Source organism: Pelobates fuscus, chromosome 7, assembly GCF_036172605.1.
Source record: "Pelobates fuscus isolate aPelFus1 chromosome 7, aPelFus1.pri, whole genome shotgun sequence".
NCBI classification, from domain to species: Eukaryota; Metazoa; Chordata; class Amphibia; order Anura; family Pelobatidae; genus Pelobates; species Pelobates fuscus.
Window position 1 is genome coordinate 18,567,902 of NC_086323.1, and position 12,935 is coordinate 18,580,836.

A 12,935-nucleotide genomic window follows, 5' to 3' on the forward strand; every position below is an offset into this window, starting at 1 on the left:
TTACCCTCAACTTGTAGCCTCGCCTCGTGTTGTAGGGAACAGCTATAATCACTACAGGGATTGCTATAATCAGTATACTCCCATGGATTCTACTAGCTCTTGTAAAAGCTCTACAGCTGATCCTGCTATACTCTCTTGGGGGAGAAGGTTACCCACTGGAACCTGGAGCCTTGTCGTAGGTCCAGGGTGGACACATGACGGAGAGACCCCAACCACGCTGCGGTGGTTGTGAGGTCTGCAGTGCTTATGGTGTCTGGTGCGGTGCTGTTGGCCCTTGGTGAGCACTAAGAGCATCGATTGGCGGAGGCACTCGGTCAGAGTGCCAGGCGGTCCATCACAATCACTCTGTTGCAATCTACTTTAGTCTCCAGTCCACTGAGAAATATTTAACAAATGTTTTTTTTTGGTATTTTGTTTAATGAAGATTTAGTATATCCCCAATTGGCCTCTTTACCACATAGCATTTATCTTGTGACCCACCTCCCATTGTCTTCACAAACCCTGCAGCATTACCTCTATAGATTTCATGTTTATAGATTTAAATCATTAATACACCCAACACTCAACCTTCATTTGGATACAATGTGACCTCCCTTGCAGTTATACCACTTTAAAGGCAGTCTGTTAATTTTAGTGGCGTTCTCCCCACTGCCTGCTCCTGTACTTCAAGCACATCCTGTTCCAGTACATTTTGTTCCAGGTGTATGTAAAGTTGAGTTAGAATTGTTTAGCAGCATATATACAAACACCTGTAGAAATGGGAGCACAACGGGAAAAGAATAGAAAATTGCCCCTTGACCCCTACCAGAATTATTTCCCCAGAAATTCTGTGACTTTCTGACCCCTCCCAGTGCTCTACAATTAAATTGTTGTACCGCCCAACTGAATCTATTATTTTACAGTGCAATAGATTTACCGTCAGGCAGGGCAGTGAAATCATTGTGATCTTCAGAAAGTTGAATCCAGCCCTAGACTTATTTTTTATTTAATCTTTGGGCTTCTGGAAAAAAAAATGACAGCAACAGTGTTATCCACTAAAGTGAGAATTTAGGGTGCATTCAAAGTAAATGTCAAATTTAAGGCCAAAATAGCAAAACTGGAAACATTTCCTAAGTCAGTTATGCTTTCAATTCGGCTAATTTGACCTTAAAGGAACACAGTAGCGTTAGAGAATATCTGTATTCCTAATGCTACAGCCCTGATGCCTCTTGTGATTTAAGTTCCCTCCCATAAAAAAATAATATATGAAATAATGAAACTTAAACCAAACTACTCGGATTTTCTCCAGTGTTGAGTGCCCCTCAGTGCTGCTGTGACCTCCTCCTTTGGTTGCGTCACACTGGAGGAGTGCCTTTATGAAGACCATTGGGCACCTAAGGTGCATGCGATGCATACCACTATTCTGTATGGCCGACCGTGAAGTAAGATTCAAGGCTCACATACCCAGAGGGCTTGGAGGCCTGTCTTGAAGGATAGGTGGGGTGGGGGACAGGACTGCAGGCACTATGACAATTTCAATGGAATTAAGTTGTTAAAGTGCCAACACTTAACTTCACATTTCAAATTCACTTTAAATTAATTTTGAGTTCTCAATTTAGTGAAGACCCTGCATGACTTCTTGATTCTAAACGTGGTACTTTAATCCTTAAATGTGTATGAGCACAGGTGATTCATATTTTTTTAATCATTTTCTCTCCTTCATTAGTTTAAAATCTGATATGTTTAAAGAACGATTGAACCCGATTATTGTTGCTTTGTGTAAACTAATCCACTCACGCTATCTTTATAAATAAAAAAATATATATATTTATTCATATTATTATTAATATGATTATTATTACTGGCATTACAATATTATAAAGGGAGAAATGTAATTTTAAATAAATGAGTTCAACTATTACAAGTTTTCATAGGAACAATAGGTGGATGAGGACCCTGCTTGAACGTGATTACAATGTAAAAGTTTGGACTGTACATTTTTTCTGTGTGTGTGCTGTTCCGTTAATGTGATAAATAAACCCATATTATCTCAGCATTGGAGTGGGTCCTTGTTCTAGCATGCCACAGCGTGTTAGCAGTGAGATCCATCACACTCAGATCAGAGCTGCGGCAGGCACTAGGAATTGCAAAGGCCACAATATCTCAATCTGTAACACATAAACAGACAAAGCACAAAGACAGACACATGAGGTACAAACACTGTTATCTAGGATATTTTTCAAACAGCAAAGAAGGGGGTCTTGGGAAGGGTGGGAACGAGATAATGGGTAGAAACACGTGAATATGTATCTGACTGTTGGAATTAAGTACATAGTAGACAGTAAGATTTGTTTTTCATTAGTATTCCAATCAATACTGACAAAATAATTAAACAAACATGCTTCACTCGCCTTTAACATGTGTTGGTGAAAGTGTTTGATTGCATTTTCAGGTTGTTACACACATGCATATAATCTCAAGAAAGGATATTAAGATTTATGTCTTCTCAGTAAGAACAACGCACGTGTAGCATTCTCTGCTTAAAGAGGATATTTTATACATATATGTAGAAGCTTTTCGAAAGTTTTGGATGTTTATGGTAAAACGGGATATTGCACTTAATTTGAGCAATATTCATGTCTTTGAAAATCCATAAGATCAAAAATCTAATCTTCGTTTTGAATTCAAGAGAAAATCCTCCTGTGGTGGAACCGCTGAGTGTTAGTGATTTGCTGTATGTCATTCTTTGAATTTTCCCCTATGTTGTGTGTATTCTTGTGGTTTACCTACTCCCCGTTCGGGAGTCCCCATATGAGCGAGTTCTGTTCGTCTCCCGAACGGGGACCACCTCGATACCCCATTTAGAATGTTTGTTTGGAATGTTCACACCTCGTTAGAATGTTCGCAACTAAGTCAATGAGATGTGAAAACCACAAACCACAAGGGAAGCCTCGGCGCGTGCCGACCCTGGGTGGCAGCCCGTTCGTTAAACAGACACCATTCAGGGAGAGCATTCGCGGATTGCTTCCTACCTCGTTCAGCTCCCGAACGAGGACCTCCCCAGCACCCTTGGAGTGTTCACATCAATCAATTAGAATGTTGGCAACTTACAACATAAGTGTGAAACCGCAAAGGAAGTAATTAATGAGTGCTTCCCTGGGTGGCTGCCATTCGTACAGATGAACACCGGCCTTGGGGATTGTTCATGTCTCGAAAAGAGACACTTCCCTTGCTTGGTTTCACCCAGGGACCCCGCGAACAGAGATGGGTGCCTTCTGGGGTTTCCTGAGATTGCTGGGGACACTCTTTGAGGACAATGGCAGTTTGGCTGGCTTTCTGTGCCTGGGAGCCAAGAAGGCAGGGGTCTTTCCCGCGCTGGGACTCCCAGGTACAGAGGGTCCTGGGAAGAAGACCCCCTGCCACGGGAAGTGGGAAACCCTGTACTTGGGTGGCAGGAACTGGGGACAAAGAAACTGGAGTTCCTGTCACACGCACACGCCCCTGGGAGGGAGAGGACCTTGGGATGGGACACTGAGTGGCGGGAACAAGGGACAAAGGGATTAGGGGCCGGTTCTGTCATCCGACCCCTGGGAGGGGAGAACCCTGGGAGGGGACATTGTCTGTATGAGTGACTCATCCCTTGCATAGGGAAAGTAAAAAGCAGAGTGTGGTGAATAAAGTAGCTGTTGTACCCCTGGAACTGTGTGTAATCCGGTTACTGGGGACAATGGGTCTCTTACTTCATTAAGAGCGGAGGTAACCTCCGGGTGACCCAGGGCCCGCTACATTTCCTTTATTGTTTATGGCCTAATTGAAAATGACTGATTCGTTTTGTTTTGTTTTTTATACCAGTAGTATACATGAAAAAGTGAAAAGTGGTACTTCATGAATATGTGCAGGTTTTCAACCAATATTGATATGTCACTATATATTGTGACAGAGCCCATTCTGCTTTGCCAATACGTCTAATGTATTAGATATATCTTTGTTTATTAATAGTGGTGGCCTTTATTTCTTGTCCCCAAACACTGACAATTCAGTTATATCGGAGGGAGAGCATAAGAGAAGGTAATAAAACATGGTCAGACCCCTGATTTGTTTAATATAATGCTGAATTTTAGATGGTATCTAAATAATAATATACATAATTCTGTATTTCTTGATACCTTGTTTAATAATAACAACTAAGCATTTAACCAGGAATGGTACATTCACATTACTCTGCTTTCATGTACATCCCGGGGATGTTACCTTAGCCCAACATCCAGGGTACTCATTTTTTATTTACCACGAATGGATGAAGGGCTGAGTCAACTTTGCCAGGACCCAAGGGTTGAGCAGATTCTACTGATCATGCATTAGCCCACTGAGCTAACACACCGGCCTCTTAATGTTATGTTGTTTCACAGGGTCATCTCGACTTTCATTCCTATTGCACACCATAAAAACGTTTTTTTCATACTAAACATAGAATCGCAGTGAATTGAAACCTGAACTGCAAAAAATGTTGAAATAGAGAAGATGGGACTACAGCATTTTTCAGAATCAGCGTAAATTTGGGAATTATGATGATCACAGTGTACAGCATCAGTGGTTTACGAACGAGAGGGAGCAAAATTTAGTGGGTGAGACATTCTTCAACTGCAAAAAAAACACCTTAATAACAGACTATTCACTTGTTTTGTGATAGATAATATTAGAACTTCTGCAAAATATCTTCATTAAATTCTACTTGACAGGGGGGTCACCTTTGCACCTGAGGAAGTAGGGCTGCTACAATAAAGGATTAATTAAAGGAACATAATACGGTCAGGAACACAAACATGTATTCCTGATCCTATAGTGTTAAAACCACCAACTAGGCCCCTCCTGATCCCCACTTGTCCCCCTAAATATAGTAAAATCGTACTTGTATCCAAGTCTGCAGCTGCTGGCTCTGCCCTTGTCTGCCTCTGCCCTGCCTGCTTGCTGTTATTATCAGATGTGATTATGTGAGACAATCATAATGCTTCCCCATAGGATTGGCTGAGACTGTCAAAGAGGCAGATCAGAAGCAGAGCCAGCACAAGCCAAACACAGCCCTGGCCAGTCAGCATCTCCTCATAGAGATACATTAAATCAATGGATCTCTATGAGGAAAGTTTAGTGTCTGCATGCATAGGGTGGAGACACTGAATGGCAGTCACATTGTGCAGCACTTACCCAGGAAGCACCCCTAGCAGCCATCTGAGGAGTGGCCAGTGGAGGTATCACTAGGCTGTAATGTAAACACTGTATTTTCTCTGAAAAGACACTTACTGCAAAAAGCCTAAAGGGACTGATTATACTCACCAGAACAAATATAATAGGCTGTAGTTGTTCTAATGACTATAGTGTCCCTTTAAGGGTGGTTTCCTAGGGCGATTATGATCATACTATTGGTGACCCAATAAAGTAGCACGGAAACCCAATTTTGGGCTCTAACCAAGGAGTTATGTGCTAGCAATTGTGGATGGTTCTCTAACCTAAGCATATATATTCAGATTGAGTCTTGAACAAATGCTAAGATGAATTATGGCCTTTGCCGTCTGGTTGAGTGTCAGTGCTGAGATGATCATCTCTGAGCCTATGACTTGACTGATGGCGGATCTCTAACTGCCATGATGCTGATATTAGCCATCAACCAAGTTATATAAACATTGACTTCAAATATACAACAGAAACTTGAACATTTTACACATTTATGAAAAACACACACAGACACAGACAAAACAAGGTTTACGTACAGTATCAAAAAAGAATTGTAAAATGCTAAAAACAACAAAACATGACATGCTAGTCTTATACTGGTTGGGTTGTGATACTTTGAAATGGTGATTCGTTCTAAGGACCCAATAAATTATTGGTTGTTATTTTAAATCAACAAAGTCAGAGCTTTAGACAAACAGCTTATCGGCTGGCTTTAAAATAAACTTAGATTTCTCTGCATGCACATTTATATTTCAGCGTGAATGTCACTTCTGGTTACAGTTAACACAATAACCTCAAATCAAAAAATGTAACTTGTGTGTGTGGAAAAATTTTAATTAGTGATCTCTTTGGGGCGTAGGAGTGAAAATAAAACCTAACAGTAAATCTCTTTAATTTAGTGTAGGAGTATGCAACTGAATTGTTTGAAAGGAAAAAATACTTTAAATTACTAAAAGCAGCGTTTGCAGTTACCAATTCATTAAAACATCAGAGAAATGAAATATTGAATTATATTTGTTACTGACCAAAGAAAAGAATTATAAGCCAAATTTAACTGAAAATGGACCTGATAAAATCCCTCTAAATTAGCAAAGCATGACAAAACATTCTTCCCAGAAACCTTTCGGCCAATTTGCAAGCACCACTGATGATGTGAGCGTTGACAATATCTATAAACTCCATTATTTTTCTAATAAACTCCTGATTGCTTCGCAATCACCATTTCAAAGTATCACAACCCAAACAAAATAATACAAGTATGTCATGTTTTTTTTTGTTTTTGTTGACATTTTACAACTTGTTTTATGTGAGAGAAAGCTTGACATTGATTCTAAATGAAGTCTATGCATAGACGTTGCTGAAAGGTGGTGGCTTTGGGTGTGGGGTGTCCTGGATGTGGGCTTCCTTAGCCCCAGATCTTTACAGTTTGTGGAGGGTGCAGGAGGATGATAGGGATATTTTCTTTTTTTGTCTCAAAGAAGCTATATATTAAAAAAAGAAAGACCATATAGTGTAGTGCTCTGTCAGCCTACTTAGTGCCATGGAGTGGTGCTCCACAGATGACTGGCAGGAGGCTATGCTGGAGAACAGAACTATTAGTTAGGTAGTGTGGCGGGATAGCATTGAACAACTGTTTTGGTAAAACGTACTTGTTTTCAGCTGTGCTATATAAGAGATCGCAGAGAACATCAGCAGCACAAGGTTCATGGATAGACCGAAGATGACATAAAAATAGAGAGTCCGGGATATATCGTGCCGGGATATATCGTATATCAAGTCCTGAGAAAAAGAGTGGGAACTAACTAAAAATTTCTACCCACCACACGTGAGAATCCCATGAACTGAGCCCCGCAGAAGTGTTCTGAGATTGGGAAAATGCCCTCTGCTTGTTTTGCACTGCACAAGCAAATGTAATGACTGCATTTACTTGTGTCTTGTCTCTAGTGTCTGGTTTCTAGTGTGTGTTGGCAGTGTGTGAATGTATGTGTATTGGATTGGTATTGTGTGTGCATCTAGGAGATGTAGTCTGTATGTATGTATAGGGGTTGTAGTATCTGTGTACAGGGTAAAAAGTGTGTTTAAGGGGTATTGTGTGTGTGTATAGGGTTATAATGTGTGTAAAAGGGGTATAGTGTGTGTGTATAGGGGGTGAAGTGTCTGTGTACAGGATTATAATGTGTGTAAAAGGGGTATAGTGTGTGTGTGTGTGTGTGTGTGTGTGCGCGTGTGTGTGTGTGTGTGTGTGTGTGTGTGCGTATAGGGGTTGTAGTGTCAGTGTATAGGGTTATAATGTGTGTATAAGGGGTATAGTGTGTGTGTGTGTGTATAGGGGTGATGTGTCTGTGTATAGGGTTACAATGTGTGTATAAAGGGTATAGTGTGTGTGTATAGGGAAAATGTGTGTTTAAGGGGTATAGTGTGTGTGTATAGGGGTTGTAGTGGGTGCATCTAGGAAATGTCGTCTGTGTGTATGTATAGGGGTTGTAGTATCTGTGTACAGGGTAAAATGTGTGTATAAGGAGTATAGAGTGTGTATAGGGGTTGTAGTGTCTGTGTACAGGGTAACATGTGTGTATAGTGTGTGTGTGTGTGTGTGTGTATAGGGGTTGTAGTATATTTGTACAGGATAAAATGTGTGTATAGTGTGTGTGTGTATAGGGGTTGTAGTATCTTTGTACAGGGTAAAATGTGTGTATAAAGGGTATATTGTGTGTATAGGGGTTGTAGTGTCTGTGTACAGGATAAAATGTGTGTATAAGGAGTATAGTGTGTGTGTGTATGGGGGTTGTAGTAGCTGTGTACAGGGTCATAATGTGTGTATACGGGGTATAGTGTGTGTGGGTGTGTGTGTGTGTGTGTGTGTGTAGGGGTTGTGGTGTCTGTGTACAGGGTAAAATGTTTGTATAAGGGGTATAGTGTGTGTATAGGGCTTATAGTGTCTGTGTATAGGGTTATAATATGTGTATAGGGGCTGCAGTGTCTGTGTACAGGGTTATAATGTGTGCATAAGGGGTATAGTGTGTGTGTATAGGGTTTCTAGTGTCTATGTATAGGGTTATAATGTGTGTATAAGGGGTATTTTGTGTGTCTATAGGTGTTGTAGTGTGTGCGTACAGGGTTATACTGTGTGTATAAGGTGTATAGTGTGTGTGTGTGTGTGTGTGTGTGTAGGGGTTGTAGTATCTGTGTACAGGGTTATAATGTGTGTATAAGGGGTATAGTGTGTGTGTGTGTGTGTGTATAGGGGTGAAGTGTCTGTGTACAGGTTTTTAATGCGTGTATAAGGGGTATTGTGTGTGGAGTGTGTACTCGGTGGAAGTTTATTTTATCAGTATTTAATTTGCTAAACATAATATTTAGTAATAATGACTGAACAGGAAATTATGGTGGGGCAAATAAACAACAAACTTGCCAAACAGCCTCAATCGCAAACATAAAGTATCTCTGAAAAATCAAGATCACTAGTGATCTACTACATCCTACAACATATCAAAAGTTAAAGGGCACTTGTCACGACAAGTAAAATGTAATCTTAAATGGTAGATAGTCATGTTTCATCTCTACATTCTGCTAGCAGAATTGTTAGCAAATGCCTGTATTTCTCTAAAATCACAGTTAACAAAACAGCCCTTCCCACTCCTGTCAGTCAATTCAGTCTGTGCCAATCAATAAAGAGATAAGAAGGTCTTTTATCAGGGAAACCCTCCTCCGGGCATCTCTCTTGCTTGAAAGCAGCCTAAAGGAAAAGCAATACCTGCAAGGAAAAGTAGGGAGGAGGGGCAGGCTTTGTGTGAGAGCAGCATAAGCAGCTATGGTGAGAAACAGCAAGAATGATTAATTGCATTTGCTTGGAGAATGGATAGAGAGGAAACAGATACATTTTATTTACATACCATAAAGTCAACATAAAGTGTTGGGTACTTTTAACCTGTGGTTGGAAGCTAGCCTGTGCTTCCCAAAAAAAGGAGTATGCAGGAGAGGTGTGTCTTACAGCAAGTGTAATACCCTCTGAAAACATGGTTGATGCGTACAACAGGAGACAGGAGTAGTGGAAATAAATGAGAATATCAACTTTTAATAGTCTTAAGGGAAGAAACGCCTAATTTTATGGCAAGACAGGAGGCTTCATATTTGCTTATCTTTCTTTACTGAAACTCCCAGCAGCAAAGAAACAGTTAACAGCAGTGTAAAAAAGTTTAACCAATCAGAGTGCATCACAGCAATATAAACTGTCATCAGGCTCCTCCCAATTCCTCTTTCTTTGCTGCTTAGCCTCCCAGGTGAGTCTATTCTAATTATACTCCTATTTATGCTCAATTTTTATATATATTTATATGAGTATATTGCTTTAATATTATATATATTTATTCATTTACTTATTCTAGTATTTCTCAGCCTTTCTGTGCTTTTACACACTGCTTAGGTGACATGGGCTGACTCCCCAGTCAACCTATAAACACAATTGCCTCTCTTATTTTTTCTACCATACTTGTATTCTTATACTCTCTGTTTAACTGACACACTTTCCCCGCAGCGCCCGGCATTTTGCCGGTCCGCTCCGCTCAGTTTTTTCCCTCACACACTTCGTGTGTTGCCTTGCGTCTCCATAGAGACGTTTCCCGCCCTTTTCTTTCCACGGCCATTTCTATTTACCTTTTCCCGGGCTTCCTCTCAGCGCCATCTTGCGGAAATTCTATGCGCGGCGGTTCACTCGCATTTCAGCTCCCACTGCAGAACAACGACCCAGCTGTTCGGTAAGTACTTTTTATCCCTTAAAGCCCCAGACCTTTTTATTTTAAATCATTAAGGATACATACTCAAAATTTCCCCTTTTCTTGACAGGTTTTTTTTCAACTTAAAAAAATCCTTGCTTGATACTGAGGGTGACCCCCTCAAGCCTTTATTCAGAGGGTGACCCCCTCTAGCCTTCCTTCAAGGGTGACCCCCCTTTTTTTCTGCCTCTATACAGGGTAATCCCTATTTGATGACACAGGCACATACCTGTTATTTGTTTTTGGACATTTCATTGTCCTTCCTCTCTGGGTGAACCCCATTGATGTATTGTGGATGAACCCCACTGTTACAAAAATTACTTTTCTGTATAAGTCCACCGCCTCATTGTAATTAGTTTGTCTGCATACCAAATTAAAATAATTAAAAATAATAAAAAATTAAAAAAAAAAAAAAAAAAATTTAAACTATTTATATATATTGTATATTATATTATTCTCTTTGTGGTGACCCCACTGTTATTGACATTATGTCTGATGTGCCAGAACCAGCAGTTTCTGCCGAACTTAAGGCTTGGCTATTCAATGCCATCACTGAATCCATTCCTAAAGCTTTAGCGGCTTTCAGCGAGCAGACAATACCAGCCCCTACGGCGGCCATTACCCAACTCTCAGATTCCGAAGATTCTCACACTTCGGAACATGAAGGAGCCCCTCGCAAACGCCCTTGGAAGGGCGATAGCGCCACCGCCGGTAAAGGCAAAGCGCCCGCTAAACACCCTAAAGTGCCCTATTCAAAACCCAAACATGATAAATTTGACGCATTTGAGGGTTCTACCTCTGATTTTAACCTCCAAGTATTAGACGAATACTACGCAGAACACTCTGATACTGAGGCTCCGCCTCATAAGACATTCCGAGACCTTTATCCATCCGATTCTGCAACTAATGAACCCCTCATACCTCTAGAGGAACTCCAATCGGAGTCTGACCCCATAGATACCTTATTTGACACCTCTGGACGCCCTCTATTTGACCCCAGGTGCATTAAGCACCCTAGATCGGCCGAATGGACACCCCCAGACCACATTGCCAAATACTGTAGAATGTGGCTCCGTCGGCCTTTAGAAAAAGAGGTGAGAGCCAAATTAAGGGCTGAATGCCCACGCCCCACCATCCCAGACAAGGTGGCCAATACACCAGAATTCGACCCCTTCCTTGTGACCTTTCTAACCAAGTCAGGGAAAGACCCCCGTAAAGGTCTAGAACAGGGTCTTAAAACTGCTCAAGACAAGTTGATGGATGTGGCGGGCCCGCTCACACAAATCTTCATTATTGCAGACGAGGCTTTATCAGGTGGCACATTTGACGCACATATGGTGCGAGAGTGGGCACAAAGGGCCTTATGCCTTTTAGGCAATGCCAATGTGGCAATATCAACAGAGCGGCGGAAAGCCGTCCTTTATAAAATTGATGCTAAACTTGCCGAACTAGGCACCAAAGAACTTGGTCCAGAAGCTCAAGGCATGTTATTTGGAGACAAGTTCATAAAAGAACTAAGTAAACACGTCTCTGTTTTTACAACACTGACAAAGGCACAATCCTCTATTCGCAAGGTATTTCGCTCTCAGCGTTTTTCTGGAAGAGCTGGTCGCTATAGAGGCCGAGCGACTGGCAGAGCCGCCTTCACAGGCTACAGGCCTCGACCTTCAGACACCTGGAATTCGGGCAATACCCGATTCCAACACAGACAATTTTTTCCCTCTCGCGGAACAATCCGAGGACGTGGATCCGCTTCCCTACGCGGTCGCTCTGCTACAGGTAATGGACCTTCCTTATTCTCTTATTCCTATTGCAGGCCGGTTAACCCTTTTTTCCCAACAGTGGTCTCAACTAACTCAGGATCCTTGGATCCTTCAAACAGTGTCCGGGTTCCACCTGGATTTTTCAGTCGAACCAATTCAAAATTCCCTTCCTACCCCAATAAAAATGTCTTTGCTAGACGAGTCGACTCTACGGAGCGAACTCAACGATCTATGCACCAAAGGTGCGATCGAACGAGTTGTGGGCCCACAGGTCTTCGTAAGCAACATGTTTCTGGTAAAGAAAAAATCAGGGGGTCTACGACCAGTCATCAACCTGAAAGATCTGAACAATTTCATCGTATACCGTCACTTCAAAATGGAAGGGATCCATTTATTGAGAGACCTACTCTCCGAGGGAGATTGGTTCTCTCACTTCGACCTAAAGGATGCATACCTCACGGTGCCGGTAACACCAGCACACCGCTGCCTCCTTCAGTTTCGTTGGGAACAGACACTATGGCAGTTCACCTGCCTCCCCTTCGGCCTATCTTCCGCACCCTGGTGCTTTACCAAACTAATGAAACCAGTGATGGCCTTACTGCGGTCCCAAGGAATCCGCTCCATAATCTATCTGGACGATATCCTTCTCATGGCACAGGACCAGGAAACCCTCCTCCATCATACAAACATGACCTCCGCCCTATTGCAGAATCTTGGCTTCGTGATCAATCACCAGAAATCATCTCTAACACCGTCCCAGACAATACAATTCCTGGGATTCCAGATAGACTCCGTTCAAGCAGTCCTTCAACTTCCGGCACCCAGAATAAAATCCATAAAAAGAGACATTCGGAAGTTACTAATATCACCACACCTTCGCCTACGGGATCTAGCCCGCACCATCGGCTTGCTCTCCGCCTCAATACAGGCTATATTCCCTGCCCCACTGCACTACCGGGCACTGCAACGATTAAAGACCCAATACCTACACCAGTCGACATCTTACGACCAACAGATCACACTCACGGACGAGGCCCGGCTCGAGCTCCATTGGTGGCTACAACATATGGATGCCTGGAATGGAAGAGCCATTTTCGGATCCCAACCAGACTTCATCCTGGAATCAGATGCAAGTTTGCTCGGATGGGGCGCAACCTGCTCGGAAACCTCTACAGGAGGACTCTGGTCCCAC